The sequence below is a fragment of the Cyprinus carpio genome, chromosome A7 (assembly GCF_018340385.1).
Source record: "Cyprinus carpio isolate SPL01 chromosome A7, ASM1834038v1, whole genome shotgun sequence".
NCBI classification, from domain to species: domain Eukaryota; kingdom Metazoa; phylum Chordata; class Actinopteri; order Cypriniformes; family Cyprinidae; genus Cyprinus; species Cyprinus carpio.
The window spans coordinates 29929841-29950201 of NC_056578.1; the positions used below are offsets into that span (position 1 = coordinate 29929841).

Below are 20361 nucleotides of genomic sequence, written 5' to 3' on the forward strand. Positions count from 1 at the left end.
TGCAGGCTCTTCTCTTTTTCTCTTCTTCAGTCCTTCGCACACTCGCACAAACACACGATCTTGCCAGACCAGTTGGGTAAGATGTGTGCAGGCAATTTGCCCGAATAGTGTGGCATCAATCAGTGGGACAGAGAAAGAGAGAGAGAGAGAGAGAGAGAGAGAGAGAGAGAGAGAGAGAAAGAGGGAGAGAGACTAAAGCAGTGAGTATTGAGAGATTGGACCCATTCATACTTAGGCAGGACGTTCTGCCCACGGGCTCAACACAAAACAATGCATGAAGGGAGGAAGTGGCCATCCATGTCAAAGCATAACAGCGCTGGGGGAGAGAGCACCATAACTCACACACAGCCTGCAGATGTATTTCTGCAAGTGTGTATGTGTGTGATAAACGAGGGATGGGCTGATGGACGGGTGAAGATGGTGAGGAAGAGGAGAGCCTGAAGAAAAGAAATAGTAATCAGATGATGAGGAGCACAAAGTTTAAAGTTGTCCAGAGCAGCACTGAACTACCTTTAGCTTTCCCTCCCCCAAAACCTTGCATGTAGATTTAAGTGGCAGTCTTTAGCCATTGCTTGTAAAACATTACAGTTATCGAATATTGTAAATGTAGAACTGTAAATGGCTATGTGTTTTATGGTGATACAATAAAATGGTGTTTAGAGACCAAAATTCCATCTTCTCTCTCACTGGTGGTAATACTAATAAGGAAAGTTGAAATATGTTGAAATATGAAACATCAGTCATTATTTTTATCCTTTCATGTTGAGCTCTGGGGCTTTCAAGTTACAAAATGACTAAAGAACCGTTAAAGTAAAAAAAAAAAAAAAAAAAAAATTAACAGTATCCCAAGACTTTTGCAGCCATACTATGTGTAACGAACTGACTGAAATAAAAGCAACATTCACTGTTATGTTACTGTTATTCACTGCTATGTTACACATAGTATGGCTGCAAAAGTCTTGGGACACTGTTAATTTTTTTTTTTTTCACTGGAAGTCATAACATCTGCCTTAGCTCTGCAAGAGAGTTCATGAGAGAAAAAGACCGATTCCTGAACGAATCTTGAACGAATCTTTTCAATGAACAGTTTCGTCCAGTTTACATTGTGGTCTAAATAAGAGCTATCGAATGTATTGAGAAAACTAGAAATGTTATTCGTAAAATAAATAAATAACTAAATAAATAAAACATCGTTTAAAAAGACATTTTGATACTTTAATGATACCTTCATGGTACGTTTTAGTTGGACCTTTCCAGTTTTTGGGGGGTGAACTGTTTATTCTGCAGGAAAGTGCTATATAAAGTTATGATAACGGCTTTTTTTTCATTTATAAAAGAAAGCATTTATTTTTAGAAAATCAGACGCCACAGATCTTTAGACGTGTTTATCTCAGATTAAAGTCTGCGTTAGTACCTCAAATGTCCACCTGAGGGCGATGACAACACACACATTCTTCTCCGTTAATTCCCTGCAACGCCAGCGTTTTAACAGCAACGTTTATTGAAAATCCTGTGATATAAGTCCTGTAGAGAAAATTAAAGGTCATTTGGCCAATACATTAACTTACGTTGTAAATTAATTAATCAGTAACTTTTTCAAGAAAGGATGTTTGTATTCTGCGTAAGTGTTGATCATAAAAGGACAAGCTTATTATGCACGGTGGATGGTGGATACCATTACTTCCTACCATTTGTGTGTTGCAGCAGTAGTCAAGGTTTTTCTAGTTGTCAGCTGCCTAGTTTCGGTGCTCATGTGCATATCTTCCTGATAGTAGCTGACAAGGTGTGAAACCTGGAGTGGTCTTCTGCAGCTGTTGCCCATCCACTTCAAGACACAACACATACTTGATAATGGGTGATATGAACCACCTCTTTCGAAAACTTGATGTTTTACCCACAGAACTGCTGTTTGTTGTTTCCTCTCTTTTTTTTCTGCAGCACAAAAATATTAAGCAGCACAACTGTTTTCAACAATTGTAATAATAATGTTATAATAATAGTGTTTCTTGAGCATCAGATCAGCATATTTGAATGATTTTTGAAGGATGAGACACTGAAGTCTTAGAAATGTCTGGTGAATTCAGCCATTACAATCAGTTTGTGTCACATCCTTCAAAAATCATTCAAATATACAGTGGTTCTAACACAAGTAATTTTGCACATTTGCATAGACACTGAAATGAAATGTACATTATAAATCACTAATGTACTTAAGTGTCTATGAAAATGTGCAAAATTATTTGTGTTAGAGCTACACTTTACCCACAAGTATTTACAATTGCTAATGAGGTCATGTTGGGTTTTCTGTTTGTTAACTTGCTTTATTGAACAAATCTATCAAACCTTGGCGGGTTATGTTACATAATATGTATTTGGTAAGTGTAAACAGCCAGTATGCTTATAAGTGTATGACTGTGATTAAAATAACTGAATAGCAAATTTCCAAAGGATGAGGCCTGGGGATAAATATGCTTTAGAATCTGGCACTTCGGATGTGAAAGAAACTTCTCCTGCTCAATAGATGGACTTGAGATGGTTGAGATCTAGTATAAGAATGGTGTAGAAATCACTGATGCCTGCACTGTTGACATGATGCTAGTGCTGCTTTAGCATTTTGGTAAATACAATGCCAGAACAGATTTACTGTAACTTTTCCCTTGTGCAAACTCTCGCAAACTTTTAAAATGACTAACTGTGTAGTTTTCAAGATTTCACAGTGGACTTCAGACCTCAGCAGCTGCTCCTTCACTTTACTGTCTGTTCTTTCATACACAGATTAACAAGATGTTCATTCATCAGTGAAGACTTTTGAGACAGGATGGCTGTAGACAGTAGGCCAAGCCATATGATGAGGTTACTGGATCAGCAATGGAGTCATTCCAGCATGTTTTGAAGATAATAAGCTATTCTAAACTATTTAAATCCTGTCCACTTGACTGCTCTCCAGTAAGTTGTTTTTGCATTGGTTTCATTTGGCTTCACTAAAACAGTTGCATTGCTTGAGGCTATATGGATCTGTAATAAACTAATATTTGTTAAGCAGAAAAATTTATGAGACACAATTTTGTATTCAGTAAAATTATGGTGTCTTTTAGAATGATAATGTGTAATAATAAAGATTAAAAATGATGGTTTTAGCATCCGGGGTGCATTACAATTACTAAATTTTGCCATAAGTCTAATCACAACATATAATCATTGCTGTTAATAGTGTTCACTGTTTGTCTGAATACGTCATTAACTAACTACATGATGTTTTTTTTTTTTTTTCTGCACATTTCTGCAATTTGGACATCAACAGAATCACCTCTGATAAAGTACTCCTAAATGTCTTGTAGAAACTTACATTTTCGGTGAAGCTGCTCTGCAATGATTTTTATCGTGAAAAACGCTATACAAATAAATGTGAATTGAATTTCAATTATTGGCTAATATAATAGTTGAGTAATTTGGCTAAATTGGTTTCTTATAGTATCAGATGAATAATACCAGATTTTGAAGGTCACGATATAGCATGCAGCTAGACCACGGCTGGGCAACTTTGGTCCTGCAGAGCCACTGTCCCGCAGAGTTTAGCTCCAACCCTAATCAAACAAACCTAATCAATGTCTTCAAGATCACTACCACTGAAAGGCAAGTTTGCAAACTTAAGCCAAAAAAGTGTAATGTTTAATGCTAACACTTCCGCTTTGGCAGTACACAGGTAAGGAGACCAGAGGGCAATTTTTTGAATGGATGTCAATGGAGGAGAGGCTTCACTATGCTGAATAAACAGCTTTTTTGAGGAAACATCATTTAATGAATCAACAGCCTATTGGCTAATCTTCAACATGCTTTACATTAAACAATAGTTTTGAATTGCACACATGATCCAAGTTGACAGTTACACTTTCTCCAGTAGTAAGTAATCCTCTCATCAGACCCTCTCATCTCCCAATAGTAAGACAATCTCTGCTAGAAAGCTACAGTTAGGTGTGTTTGATTAGGGTTGGAGCTAAAGTCTGCAGGACAGTGGCCCTCCAGGACCAAAGTTGCCCATCTCTGAGCTAGACAGTGTTAGACAGATTTTCAAATTTGTGCTCATTATAGTGAAAAACAATTTCTGTGTTTTGATGTCATCTAAAGTGACACTCGTGACTTTCTTTGTTGTTTGTGTCAGCAGACAGATGTTAAAGTGATATTAAGACAAAGCTCCTACAGTTAGCAAACATTTTCTGATGTCACTCACCATGCTGGAGGTGTGACAGACCTTTCAGTGCACACGCACAGGAGAAAGTGAAGTCATTTTGATGTTATCATCCGGTGCTGCCCTCTCCGAGTTGAACCAAGTGAAGTAGAGGACACACACTCACCTGCACTGTCTCACTTTACTGCACACATTTTTGCATCAAATTCACGAGGAGGCGGTAAGTAGTTTGGTGTGCCTGAAGGGCGTTGAAAGGCAGACACACACATATGCATTGAAGTCCACAGGGGTAAACCACATTTGATGAATGAATTGGCAACACACTCTTGTTTGTTCCCCTCTGGCGTCGCTCGTCAGAATGTCATGACTCAGTACAGGCAGAAACAGAAAGGTGTTTGCCGTGACTTTGTAATGCTGCCGCCATCTCACAGGTCGTTGCCGAGCCACAGGAGGGCTTCCCCTTGGAGAAGGCCACACGTACCTGATTTCTTCCTTTGGTACAGGTGAGACCCAATGGACCTGTAATATCTTATTGTTCTCACAGCTGGAAAAATTGGGGAAGAGATGTTAAAACAGAAAGAGTGTTTGTGAGAATAAGAGAGAGGGAGGTTGTTAGGCTGGGAGATGACATTCATGCCATTACTGAATAAAGATAAGGGTAAATAAAGAGATGGGAGGTGAAAAAGATGAAAAGTGAAAAGGGCTATCAGTGCTCAGCAGACTGTGTGAAAAATGAAGTTGTGAACTTGTGTCGCTCTGCGCAGATGCTGAACAGGGTGTTGACTTCAAACTCAGAGGGGGGAATGTGCTAAGAATAAATTGTGTGCAAGGATAGTGCTTTTTTGTGCTTACAGTATATTACTTGAAGGCATTTTGCAAATCTGGAAACGGTGCAAATGTTTGCCAAAAAATTGCGCTGAACTAAATTTAAATGGACTTGCAAGTCAGTCCTTGTATGTTGTTTTTAATGGCATATTGGAACATTGTTACAGTGCTGTAATCCAGACATTATAATTGTTACTGTTAAAGACATAAATCATTTTATAATGTTTTTTATGTACACAATTTATCCACCTTATTTTTAATGTAATCTTTTTTTTCTTTCTTTTTCTTAGTGTAAAACATTTTCCACTATAAAGAACCTTTTGTGCAATGGGAAGTTTTCATGGATGTTAAAGGTTCTTCGTGGAACCATTGATAATACCAGTAGTGTGTTTAGGCACCACGCAAACCATGCAATTGCATGGGGCCCTGCGGTCTAGTAGGGGACCTGCAGAATGCGATTTCTAGGGATTTCAGCTTGCTTAAACACACTCCTCAACAATACAGATAATGAACTTTTATTTTTAAGAGTGTTGTACCATGATCTTTTCTTACTGGCAGTTTTGGCTAAACTATGCCCAGATTTTAAGTCACTTGGTTATGAAAATTAATATCAATTTGATATTTTGACATCAAACCAATAAAAAAATCAATCAATAAAACTTTAAACCCATTTTCTCAATTGCACTGTTGGTGTGCTTAATATGTTTTGCCTTTGCAGGAAGCCCAGTGTGGACTACACTATCTTTACACTATTTGCAATCTGACCAGGATTTCATCTTGACCGGTCATGTTGACCCTGGATTACATGTCTGGAGACAGCCTCTAATTCCTCATTTCTGAGATCTGACCACCACATGACAGGAAGGTCTGAGTCATCCAGCAATTTCATGTTTAGGTCTTAAACTTATTATTATTTTACCAGGAAGTTGAAGTACTTATTTAAGTGATAAGAAATTAAGAGTAAAGCTTTAATGATACCAATCATTGAGTTATAAATTGGTGTTAAGAGAACCAACAGTTCTACATTTTTATGAACAGGGCTGCACCTCATGGCTGGAAAAAGCATCTTTCTACATTGATGGCCATTAGAGAGTTTGTGTATTTTAGCATAATTAAAGTGGCTCGCAGGCAACATAGAAATGACAGAAATTTCAGAAATGTCACATGCTTATGCTTTAAGTGCCCAGAATTATCTGGAGCTGAACACTCATGAACACAGATGGCAGAATACCTGCGGCAGCTGAGCAACTGCCTTTGAAATAAATGGCAAAGCTAACAGACAGCACTCTCCTGGAATTATAGACCTTCTTGTGCTTCCCTTGGAAACATTGGACAGTGTTATTCCCTACCACACTTTTACTAGATACAAATGAATATTTCAACTGCTTTTTCATCTCTCTAACTCCTGAGTTGTTATTTTTAAAAATGAGGAAAAAACTTTTATATTTTACTCCCTCTGGTTCTTTTTTCTTTTCCTCGCTCTGATCCTCTCCAAGGCCACCTGAAGCTTCCAACTCCCAGTTTGTTCTTTGGGGTTCTTGGATCCTTTACAGTCCCCCCACCCCCCATTCTCAATCGCTCTGAGCACACAAACTCTACAAGGACAAAACAAGGCAAACATGGCAGATCTGAAGGAAAGTGTGTTGGAATGTTCTCTGGTCCTATTGAAGTGGTTGGTTTGTTATTTCCACCAGCTGTCAACTGTCCAAAGCCGAGCATGTTCGACACGCATTTCCCCGTTTATCTTCAGCACAACTTCCCATGAGACTGCAGCTCCACCGTAACAAAGCAACATCACTACATCAAAGTCAGCCAGACTTTGTGCGACCATCAAGTACTTGTGTTTTTCCACCTGTGATTTGGAATGACAAAACTCACAAAAACAGTATTCCCAAAGAAAACTCTAAAATTCCTTAAACTGCACCACACAGGTGTCCAGAGTTTGTGTTACACTAAGTGGTAATTTTTACTGATGTGTTCCAAAACAAGAAACATTAAACTTTTTAAATTATACAATTGGCATAGAAGCAGAATTCAGAGAGAGCTGAAGATATTTTCATTCTCCTGCATAGTATACCATTTTCTCCACGGATGTTCAGCAGATTGGAATCATGTTAAAAAGGATGTGAAAATATCTGTCAGAGGAGCGTTGACAATGTGCTAGAAATTTTCCCGTGACTTAATTGAACTGCAGTGTAGTGTGATGTTTGCTGAGAGGTGAGAAAGAGTAAAAGACAAAGATTTAAATGGAGTGACTGACATTTTGGAAATATTTATTCAGTATAAAGTAGAGATAATTTTTAAAAATTTATAATAATAATTATAATTTTTTTCACTATTACATGTTTTATTTGATTTTGAATTATGTGAATGTGTAATTCTTCGAGCAACAGTAATTCTGTACCTTTTTCCATGGTGACTTTCAAAACTAAAATGTCAAAATATCTTCATATTTCTAAAGGAATGGAAGAAGTACACCTCATTAGGTATACAATAATATCACTAATTAAAATGTGACTATTTATTACAATGTTAAATTATTCCCTTGCAAACATAATTAAAATAGGCATATCAGACTATTATGGATATCAGTAATTACAGTACCTTAATAAAGTAAGTTAATTGAGTATTCATTTTCATTTCATTTCGTTATAGTATTTATAGTATTCATTTCAACCTGCCACAGGAGCTGCTGAAACAGTTCTACTCCACCATCATTGAATCTGTCCTCTGCACTACCAAATCTGACCTCAGAAGACTATGACTAGACACAGGAACAGTTTCTTCCTCCAGGCAATCCATCTAATGAACACTTGTCTATAACTGTGGAACACACAACACTATTTATACACTATTTTTATTTATACATATGTGTAAACATACCTGGCAATAAAGCTCATTCTGATTCTGATTCTATAGTTGGTCGATTCTTCAGATGACAAATATACTGTTGACACATAGTTTTACTCCTTCCATAACTACACATTTTTACTTTGTAATATACATGAATACTTAATTTCTTGTCAAGCTAAACCTGGTTTTAACTTAGCCTTTGACTAAATAGGCAAAAAAGAGAATTGCATCTTGAAGGAAATAAGAACCTTATCAACCTTCTTCTCAGAATTAGTGTTACTATGTCATGTGTTACGTGTAAATTGGTATTGACGGTGAAATTTGGCTTCTGCTGATGGAGCGGTGGGTCGAGATGCTAATTGTGTTATCTTAACAGGAGGGCAGTGAGATGTGCAGTTTGTTAATGTTTGCATCGGCAGCAAAACTCTCTCAGGAGGACCAGGGAAGCGCTGAAGGCTTGACCGAAACATACGGGAGGGGGTTGGAGGTCGAGGAGAGTTTGGACATCTTATCCCACCCCTGGTGAGAGGGCTGTGGATGAGTAGATGTCTTACAGGAGTTTAGGGATGTGAGCCAAAGTAAAAGAGTACAGCAAGAGAGAGAGAGAGATCAACACACATTTAAATGCACACACACAATCTTGCACTCTGGCCATGAATAGGCTCAGGAGTCCTCAGTGATTATCTGCTATAAAGATTTTATTGTTTTAATTAAGGACAGAGTGATTACAGCAACATTTTGGCCAAAAGGAAAATATTCATATTTTGTATCTTAAGTTGGGTGCCCCACAAGTAGATCCTGAGTCATAAGCTTCATTTACAAAGTGAAATGAAACATTCATTTTCTTTTTTAAGCTTTATTTTATGCAAAGGATGATAAATATATAGAATATATATGAAGTATAAGGTATATTAGCTATATATATACACACACATACATACATACACACACATATAAATGACAGTTATATAATCTAGGACCATTTCATAGACTGTGTATGTAAATGGCCATAGTTGTGGCGTTCCACTAGCCAACTCAAAACAACTCAATTTTAGTCTGGGATGTCACTTTTACCCAGTTTTAGCTGAAATCTGTCTGCTGTATGTCAGAGGGCTGTCATGCTCAACGATTTAGAATGAAAGAGAGGTGACAAACTAAATGACTGCCTCTGACATTTCTTTATGATTCCCTGTCATGTATTGCAAAGCCCCATTTTGTCAGCAAATCAATGTGATTTTGCTGAAATAAAAAAAAGGGGTAAAAAACAAACACACAGCTGTAATAAACTGAATTAAGATGCAATTTGTGCAAGTTGTGTGAATATATGTGATTGTGCTTCTTTAGCCTTAGAAAATATGTGTTGGTGTGTGCTGTAAAGTCATAAATTATAATATAAATATATAATTATATATTATATATATATTATGTAACACTTTATTTTACAGTGCCCTGTGTGTATGCATGCATGTATGTATGTATGTATGTATGTGTATATATATATATATATATATATATATATATATATATATATATATATATATATAGGGGTAGTTGACAAATAGGCAGTAAAACTTTTTTTTATGTAAAAGTCCATTTTTGAAGGAGAAATGCATATATTTATGTAGTTTGACGTCTGATGTTTGAGAAAATATAAGGGGGTCACTAACTTTGTCAATTCTTTCACTGTTTTATTTATTTATTTTTTTATATTTTTACTGAACTGTACCGTAAATTTGTCCTATGGCGTGACCAAGCAACAACCTTCTGGTCTCTCTCTTGACAATGAGCGGGTGATTTTTTTATTTATAATTTTTTTTTTTTATAACTCATCCATTTAAATTATATTAAGCCTTACAAGCTACATAATTAAGGGTGTGGCCACTTGAGTGACAGGTGGATTGCCGCTGCTGTAAGTTTCACTGTCAAGCTAGGTGGGCGTGGTTTCAGCATCCAGTCACCTCAGCTCCACCCAATTTCCCATGATTATGTAATTTAACATATAGTTTTTATTTAAATATATAATTTAAGGGGGGTCGCACCAAAGGAAAACAAAACTAAACACTTTTACAGTCGTTACAAAAAAAGTTAAATATTTGAAAAATTCTGATACAAAACCTACCATGTTAATATAGCATGGGCTTCAGTAACATGACCCTGAATGGGGTTGTAATGATTCCACTGAAGGCGAGCGTAGTGAGAACCCAAGTGCAGTTTATTTACAAGGTGTAATCCAAAACATCCAAACATAATCCAAACAAGAAACGAAGACTTGACAAGGCATGAAACAGACTTGACAGAAACAGACTAAACTCACCAACAGCAGGTTACAACATTAATATACGACAAAGCACAATGGCAAAAACATGACTTAAAACAAACAATACAGGTCACATGACAAGAACAAACCAATGGGGAACAAGACACATGACTAAGACAACCAATCAGAACAAGACACAATGAACAAGAGGAACCAATAGCATGAAGACAATGGGGCAAGGGAAACATGACACTAACAGCATAAAACAAACTACAAAATAAGACATGGAAACAATGAACAAGAAACAAAACCCAAAACAGACCTTACATATTCCCCCCTCTAAGGGCAGCTCCTGATGCCCAAACAAACAAAACCCAAGAAATTCAGGAGGGTGGTGAAGCGGAGAGGGAACAGGGGGAGGGATGGAGGGCCAGGCCCGTGAAAAGGGACAGGACCTGCAGTGTGGAGTAGTGTTGTCAAAAGACCCGATACTTCGGTACCACGTCGGTACTAAAAAAATGAAAACATTACGGTACCAGGTTTTTTTAAGTACTGGTGGTACCGAGCGCCCGGTCAACCCGGTTCTTGATGCGCTATCCGAAAGGTGCGCAGATGCGCTCTCTTCAGAAAAGCACTGAGACATGACTACATCAAAAGGAGAAATTAAGGAAAGGAGCGCTTATTTGATTACAGCCGTTACTGAGGAAACCTCTCTCGCGCTCTACAAGTGCCTCCTGCTGGCAGAAAATGAATTTGCATATATATGCCGCCAAAAATAAATCGAAAGGCTGTGGAAAACACCACTTCTGTTATGAATATTATTAAATATTTTAATTTGAATGTCGGATTGAAATCAATGCTGTTATTAGAGTAGTTAATCGTATAATGAATTATAACTACTATAAATTTAATGAGCATTAGAATTAAGTTTCTTTATTAACTATTTAATACTCCTATAACTTTTGATAGGTTAAAAAAACAAGAGGACATGATGCTATTTACTATTTTTACACACAAGAGGCTTTTAAATGAATTATGAATCTAAGATATGCGTTTTAGAGAATGAACAAATAGTTAACATTGTGTCATATCAGTCAGAAAAACAGTTCTGTTTTTTTTTTTTTTTTTTTTTTTTTTTTTAGCTAACTTAGATGTTTTTCTTCGCAGAATTACTCTAAAATGTTTTCAAAAGCCTTTTAAAATTAAATATGTACACAGTTTGAATTAAATGAAAGTATAGTAAAAAATTTTAATTATGTTTTTGTGTTTTGCTTTGGTACCGAAATTGGTACCGAGAACCGTGGATTTTTACTGGTATTGGTACCGAATAATGAAATTTTGGTACCGTGACAACACTAGTGTGGAGCAATGGCGGGCCTGGAGCTAGGAGCAGTGGTGGATCCAGATCATGATGCAATGACAGACTATGGAGCAGAGGGGGACCTGGGCCATGAAGCAGTGACAGACAAAAGAGCAAAGGGGGACCCGGGCCGTGGAGCAGTGACAGACAAAAGAGCAAAGGGGGACCCGGGCCGTGGAGCAGTGACAGACAACGGAGTAGAGGGGGACCTGGGCCGTGGAGCAGATCCAGAGCAGTATGGAGACATGGTGGAGAAGGCCTAGCAGGGAGCCATGGTGGAGAAGGCCTAGCGGGGAGCCATGGCGGTGCTGGCAGAGCGGGGTTGGCAGGTGGTGCAGGCAGAGCAGGAAGCCATGGCGGAGCAGAGACATGAATGGACCACTTGGCTGTGACAGAGCAGGCAGAGAGATCTTGAATGGCTCCGTGGCCGTGACAGTACAGACAGTGAGTTCATGAACGGCCTCCGTGGCAGGACAGGCAGTGAGTTCATGGATGGCCTCCGTGGCCGTGGTGGGACAGGCAGTGAGTTCGTGGAGGGCCTACTTGGCCATGACGGGACAGGCAGAGAGTTTGTGGACGGCCTCCTTGGCTATGACGGGTAGGGGCAGAGAGTTCAAAGGTGGGTGCCACCACCTCGGGAGGTTCTGCAGCAGAAGCTGCCTCCTCTGGAGGTTCTGGAGTGAATTCACGGCCAGGAGCGGCCTCAGGAGCAGACTCGTGGACAGGAGAGATCTCTGGAGCGCAGTGTGCAGCCCACACGCTCAAAATGGCGAATGCCATTACTGGAAGCACTGAGGTCAGGGGAACAGTCTCTGTGACTGCCATGACATGGCGAGACTCAGGCGTGGCGGTCATCTTCACGAGGCTCTGGACAATCAGCTGCGACGTATTGAGACTCTGGATGATCAGTTGAGATGTGACGAGACTCTAGAAGGGCATCCATTTTGTGAAGAGACTCTTGTGTGATTGACATGATGTGAGCAGGCTCTGGCTTGGCAGACGTGACGTGAAGAGGACTTGGCATAGAAGGCATGACGTGAACAGGCGCTGGTTTGGCAGGCATGACGTGAGCAAACCCTGGCATGTGGGCAGGTCCTGGAGTAGCAGGCATGACGTTAGCAGGCCTTGGTGTAGTAGACACGACGTGAGTAGGCTTTGGCTTGACAGACGTGATGTGAGCAGGCCCGTCATGATCCTCCTCCATGACACCCACAGTAAAAGCAGATCCACTCATGTGCAAAGCAAAGTCAATATACTGGGGTATGTGGTGGCAATAAACATGATATTTCTTTTGTTAGTCCGAAATAGAAAATGTCCTTAAGAGCAGCATCATTGAAGTCCACCAGATAAAAAGTTCACAAAAATCACTCACATAATCCTCTATAGGCCTGTCACCCTGATGAAGGCAGAGGAGGCGTGAAACTGCTGGGTTCATGGTAGGGTCGTGTATTCTGTAATGATTCCACTGAAGGCGAGCGTAGTGAGAACCCCAGTGGAGTTTATTTATAAGGTGTAATCCAAAACATCCAAACATAATCCAAACAAGAAACAAAGACTTGACTAGACTAGACTAGACTTGACTTGACTTGACTTGACTTGATGAGGCATGAAACAGACTTGACAGAAACAGACTAGACTCACCAACAGCAGGTTACAACATTAATACACGACATAGCACAATGGCAAAAACATGACTACTTATAATAAACAATACAGGTCAAAAACACAAGAACAAACCAATGGGGAACAAGACACATGACTAAGACAACCAATAAGAACATGACACAATGAACAAGAGGAACCAATAGCAAGAAGACAAGGGGGCAAGGGAAGCATGACACTAACAGCATGAAACAAACTACAAAATAAAAGACATGAAAATAATGAACAAGAACCATACCCAAAACAGACCTTACAGGGGTCCTTCAACTAATTAAAGTTGTCAGTGGAATTGCCCGAATTAAAAACAAGATAATGTGTCACACCAGAGGTCATGGTTTTCAGTGACAAAATGTATCAAGTTCCTACGCTTTTAGAATTGGATGAAAAACAAAAAACAAACAATAAAATAAAAAATTGCCATTTACTAACCTTAAACCAAAGCCTAACCCTATTCAGTACATGTTGTTAATTAATATTACTCTTTCATTAACTGATATTTCCACTGTATCAAAGACCTTAAAATAAACTGAAACCGAAGTTTATGACAATATAATGTTAATATATGTTTATATAATATTATTAATTTTAAAAATTATATTTTATTATCCATGATACACATTAATATAAATAATTATAATGGCAATAGCAACAACATGTATTAACATGCTATTCCCTGACATAATTACATATTGGTACTTTCCAGTACTGTAAATCTGTATTTGTTTAACTACTCTACAGATACTAATGTAAAGTGTGAACAAAAAGTTCAGCAACAATGATCATAATAATAAATCAGAGGCCTTTCATTAATTTTTTATGAATGAGTGTCAGTACTAAAACACTGTATTTACATAAAGGTTATTACATGACCTTTTCTGTGAGTGCAATAATTATGAACAAATCCACTTTTTTATTTTATTTATACTTAATTTTTTTAATTTTTTGGTTTCCTGTCATTGCTTAATGGGTTTTCAATTGCCTTTAAAAGCTGTTTTATAGTTTTTTTTTCACCCCCTGTCCCTTAAATTTTTTTCTTTTCCTTTTTACATGAACAGTTATTTTAGCCTCTTTGCCGCTTGTTGGCACTTTTACTTTTCTCTCATCAGCTGTAATCTTTACCTTATTTCAAAGCAGTTGGTTCTATATTGGTTTCTATATTTCTTGGAAATGTCTGATAAGTGTACATGTTTTTGAGTCATTTGAGTCACCTTGAACAAACTTAACTGCCGGAGTAAAGATATACATGTGCAGTTTATTGATCTCTGAGGTTGAATGCTCATGTAGATGCCAGCTGAGCTTTCATGTCCATGTCAGTTTAGACAAGATTCTCTTCACAGTTTTTCAATATATAAAAAGGATTTATAAGGCAAACTATGACATCTGACATTTTAACTGTAATTGGAATATTTAATGTTTTTAACTATTGTTATTTGTAATAACTTAATATTGCTATGCTGTTTACGTGAGACATTTCTTCAGTACTAGACATTTTCAGCTCAGTGATGTGTAGAAAATTGTGGCATGCTATAATAGGATAATAGTCCTATCCGTCTCATGTCACTTGTTATTTTTATGCTATTTTTAATTGTGCAATACAGTTCATAATTGTTGAGGAGTCCACTGATGTCATTATTTCTGCTTGCTTACTCCCTGTTGACAGTGTTCTCCAACACCCTGGACAGACTGACAAACTCAATTACAAAATGGATTGCTGTGGACTGTAGGCCACTGATGGCTTATGATAGATGGTATGCAAATAAAACAAACACTATATTCATTTCCAAAGCCATGTTTTGTCTATCTTCATTTGACCTTTTATATATATTTTGTATTAATATACACATTCATTGCCATTTATAATCGAATGGGGGTCATAATACTTGCTACTGTAATTTATGTATATACAATTGGCAGATGCTTTTACCCAAAGCAACTTACAGTGTATCTAGGGCAGACAATTGATTGGCTTGTGTATTTCTTGGGAATCAAACCCATGACCTTGGCGTTGCTAGCACCATGCCCTACTGTTTGAGCTTCAATCTAATTTGTAATAGAATTTAGGGTTTTGTAACCATTCAGCTAATATCCAGTTACTGCACATTGCCATAGCAACATGTAATTGCCAGCCCACCCTTTTCAAATTTTAGAAATGAGCAAGATTTAACCACAGGTGTTTGAAATTAGTTTTCTGATCTTTTATTTGAGAACTACTGCAGAATTGTTTGCTTCGACTGGCTGAATGTACATTATCCCTTACAAATCAGTACCACCAGCCTATTCTACAGTGCCACTGACTATCAATCTAATAATCCTGGATTGACCATAAACCAACATGTCTCTGACACACACACCTCTTGGGCTCACGGACCAAAGAAGAAGCATGAGACAGAAGAAGAAGAAGAAGAAGAAGAAGAAGAAGAAGAAGAAGAAGAAGAAGAAGAAGAAGAAGAAAGACAAAACTATACACTTTGATCACAGCTGCATTGCATTTCTTTGCCATTTATCTGTCCAGTGGCACTGATTTTATGGCATCCATAACCTTCAATGGCGTTGAACTTTGAAAAGAACCTTGGAGGCTTTCCTCTGACATTTTTATTCTTTTCCCTCCTCTACCACTTTTCCTCCATCAATCTTTTTTTTTCCCTGCCTATGGGGGCAAAATCCTAATACTCCCAGAGGAATATTTGGAATTCTGATTGCCTCAGTGACTTTGCTTTGCTACCGGAGATGGATATTGTCCATATATTTACATGCCGTTCCATTGTGAAATTGATTTACATGTCAGGAGTGACTTTATGCTTGTTTGTGTATATGTGTGCATAGTTCAATGCATAAGGACCATGCATGCATAATGTAGTCATACAGGTGTCATTCCTGACAGCATGTTTCATGTTTCTTTTCCATTGCAAATGGGCACTTGCCAAGTGAGCTGTAAAGGGCAGTGTGAAGCCTTTGGCAAATTTCTTGAGGACAGTCAGGCACTGCCTTTCTACTAGCACAGTAACAAGAAGCATTGGCTGAACCTGTGAGTATGAATGTGTATGTGTTGGAGTGAATCACGTCTGCCTGTGGTGATCCTCCAGTTGCCCTCCGCTTTCCAATTATGCATGGAAAAAGATGAGCGTGTATGAGTGCATGAAAGTCTGAACCCTGATAACTTGGCCATACAAAAGGCCATGTGGCACGATTAACACATGCAGGCCTGGATGCATGAAATTTATTCCCATAACAAACAATGGACAGGGTACAGCACACTTAAAAACTGCACATATTTACATAATAAAATTAAGTAAAATCTAAATAACTTTGCAATATATTATTGAGTGAGTAAATGTAACTTTTTAGTGATTTTTATCTTACAAATCTAATCCCAATATTTAAGGACTCATTGTAAATATAACACAGACTTAAATAATATTTACTTGATTATGAATATATCTGCTGTATATTGAAGTTACGTAGAACTTTAATTTCCACACACCTGACTTGAGATAAAAAAATAGCTTTTACATTTATTCATTTAGCAGGCACCTTTATCCAATGTGATTTACAAATGAAAAATACAAAAAGCAATGCATCTTTTCTGTTGAAAATATTGGTGAGAGATATTCAATTTCTTCATAATAGCATTATCACTTTTTGTAGTAAAACACTATTTTTGTTACAGTACAGATGGCTTACAAATCAATATATGTCTTGTTGTGGCCTGTAAGTCAGCTTATGTTAAAAGAAATTTAAGAAAAACAAACACTGACTTCTAAAACCACTTTTTGCAGATATCATAGCCATGACTTAATTTAATTTGCTTCCACAATTTATTAATTTGTTCTCTCATTTTAGGTAACTCATGCAATGTTGTTCCAAAGTTGCTCCCTAGTTTTAGGGTGCTTTCACACCTGTAGATCGATTGCTTTGTTCCGAAACAGGGATTAAAATGATTACAATGTTGCTTTTTATTCTTGTTGCGGTTCACATAGACACGGCAAAGTTTCTAAACGGACCAAATTTGTTAAATCAAGTCACACGCGAGTAAACTGTTCTCTCATTAGTCAAAGTTCCAAGGTTTATTTTCCGGGATTCCACTTTGCTGTCATGGCTAACATGGTTTCATCCGTAAGGATGGAATAACAACAGCTTTGGGGGCTTTTTTTTTTTTTTTTTTTTTTTGTCGTTATATTAATTTATCATTTTGAGCAGGAGTCCAGGATTCATTGGGAAAACATTTTTAAAATGCACCTACAAGGAAGAAGTGCAATAAGACGGCATTATAAAAGGAAAAAAGTGTGCTTTGATTTTGAAGACGAAGACGTGCCCAGCCACAGACATTTACAGGTTCATTCTGAGGTATTAGCAAAACAAAGCTAAAGCTTTTCTCTCTGTTTATGTCTATAGTGAATCACGCAGGTACTGGGCTACTCCGCAGCAGTACCTACCCGAAGCAGTCTAAATATCTGAATATAAACACTTTTTATAGGTGTACCATAGTGATTCAGGACAAGCCAAAAACACGGTTTGGAAAATGGATTCATTGTGTACTCGCTTATAAAATACAAACACGTAAAAAAGTTACGGACCGCTGCTCTGATTCTGCAGCTTTAAATGAAAACAAGGAAAACAAATTAATACAACGTGGCCATAATTTAAAACAACACACACAAAATGAAATAAATTTGTTGGCTGAAATAAAATTCCTGAAGAATCGTCACACCCTTTCTCCCTGCTAGCACAGGCTCTGCCTAATACTGACAAAGTAGATGTGATTTCCACAATTTGCTACATACATTTTAAGTAACAGGCAGGAATATCTCCATACAGTAGGTTTTACGGAGTAACTAGTTTTAGGTTTGAGATAGTAAAACTGCACAGCAGACATAGCTGAGTGTCCAGGGGGACTGTAGCTCTGGATATAGCAGGGTGTGCATCACATACAGCCTGCTTTAGGGGGCTTCAGGGCATAGCCATGTGCCATGTAAAAATGTGCCCTCAATCACATTGGTTCTAAAGAAAAATGCAGAGATCCCTGAGTTATATTTATAAAGTTTGACTGAAGTAATGTAGAGCTGGTGAATAAAATTATATTTTTTATTTATTTTTTTATTTTTATAGTGAACCCAGAGTTCATTATAGATGCTACTCCATTCCTGCACAGGTCTCCCCACAGCTGCTCCTTCAATTCAAAACCCAGATTCCTCTCTCAATTTACCAGAGACCCATCAGACGGACGCATATGGTTTGTGAAAAGGATATCACAACTGAGTCTGAACATGGACCTTAACATTTTTGTTTTCAGTACGAAACATTTTCTCAATAATAGGCATTGTTAGTAGAGACCTGGTCCAGTTATGATCAGGTTCAGTATGAATTAAAATTTTAAGGTAAAAAAAAAAAAGACCTGGTTCTTTTAAATTGTAATAATATTTCACGATCTACAATTTCATGGTATTTTTTATTAAATAAATTCAGTAATGGTGAGGATAAGACACGTCTTTCACTAAAAAAATCTTACCAATCATAAACTTTTGAAAGTTAGTGTACTTTAGTTTATTAAGCTGTTTTATGTACTGTAGTACAGTAGAAATAAGCTTTTACTGTCTTTTTATTGTCCATTTGATTTCTGTCAGACACCCACAGATGTGACTTATTGGAGAATGGCCTCTCACCTTTTCTCTGCTCGTACATGTTTTAAAGATTCCCAGCAGAAACACTTGTGTACAGATATAACATGCTTGTAAATGTTGAAATATGGCATTTCTTATCTGTCTCTCTTCACAGACTATCATCTGTTGGTTCTTCTGTCTGTCTGAGTTCATTCAGGACTAGAAATGACTCATCTGTCAGAACAAGAATCCAATCTGATGAGTAAAAGCTGCCTAACCTACTTAAAAGCTTGTGATTTGTCCTACATGCAGGAGAGTAAAACTGTGATACAGGCTTTCCAAACTACCATACATACTGGTTTGAATTTAAATTGTGGCCCTTGTCTAGACTTTAAGCCTCTAATTATTGGGCGTACAATACATTCTGGGGCTTTGCAGAATTCTTTCAACTTACCTTTGCTCCAGGCAATACTTAACTTAATAATGAAAAAAGTTTCTCATTTCAAATGGCTCCCATTCCCTTTTGAGGGAAAGAAAGAGAGAAATCATGCTTTCTGCTGCTAAAACAGAAATAAAAGAAAGAACAGACAGTGAACGCAAGTTAAAAGGTAAAGTGCCTGAGAAAAATAGTGTCTGGTTAGTGTTCAGCAGTGATAAGCTTAGACCCATCTATGTTTTGCTTAATGAGCCGGTCTACAGAGTGCACAAAGATCCTCTGCACTGCTGCTGGAGGAAATCTGAGTCACTTTGGAGGAGCTTTGCTTCATCATATCTAATTGGTGGCTTGTAAATTCTGGTCCCAACAGACCAGGACTCCGTGTTTGCCCTTCAGTCCTTTCTCGTTTCTCTGCTTTCTTGCTGTCTTTCCTTGTGTATCTGCATATTGTTTTCTAATACATCAACCACAATTAATATCTACTGTACCACATCCTTTTAGTGCGCTCACTATGTCACTCTCTCTCTCACTGATTCACATATCCTTAATAATATCAATAAATATAATCTTTCTCTAATTAGCACATATTAAGCTAAGCTTGTAGATTTTCAGGCAAAATGTGCACAGAAAAGTATGTATTTTTGGAGATAAAAATGATTAGTAAGCATTTTGGAAAATCAACATTCATAAAGATTATCATTAGCCGTTTTGTAAACACAATATTTTCTCTACATTCTTTTAAACAAGTTCATATTAATTCAGTTTTAGTCAGTTTGGTTTTGCTCGATTCCATTAGATTCAGATCACTTTGCCTTATTGACAGGCAAAGCTGCTCTCCTCGCTTGGTCCCTTTGGTCTGCACTTTAGAACATCAAAGATCTCATTAAAAAGGTTAGCTGTTCTGCGCCTTAAGTTCAGGATTGTATCAACATGACTTTAACAACACACTCTCATAAAGAAGTGGCACTCTAGTAACTTTTATCCTGCACATACAAAATGTCACTTTTGTTCCATATATCAAATGACACTCTGGACTTCATGACTTTACCTGAGGATAAACTTTAAAATGTTCAAATAAATGAAAATCCTGTCATCATTTATTATATTATTTTCCATAATACAGGATCTTTTTATGTACGAACTGCTGCTCCAAAAAATACATATTTTATACCGTTCTCTTTGTGC

The 20361-nt window shown here is 37.5% G+C and overlaps 1 long non-coding RNA gene across 1 annotated transcript; it reads left to right on the top strand.

The window, feature by feature from the left end:
- The first annotated feature begins 3449 nt into the window (after positions 1-3449).
- On the top strand, positions 3450-7503 carry LOC122145469. Its single transcript, XR_006160352.1, has 3 exons — positions 3450-4689; positions 5730-5876; positions 6050-7503. It is a non-coding gene; the product is annotated as an uncharacterized LOC122145469 (long non-coding RNA).
- Positions 7504-20361: the final 12858 nt, after the last annotated feature.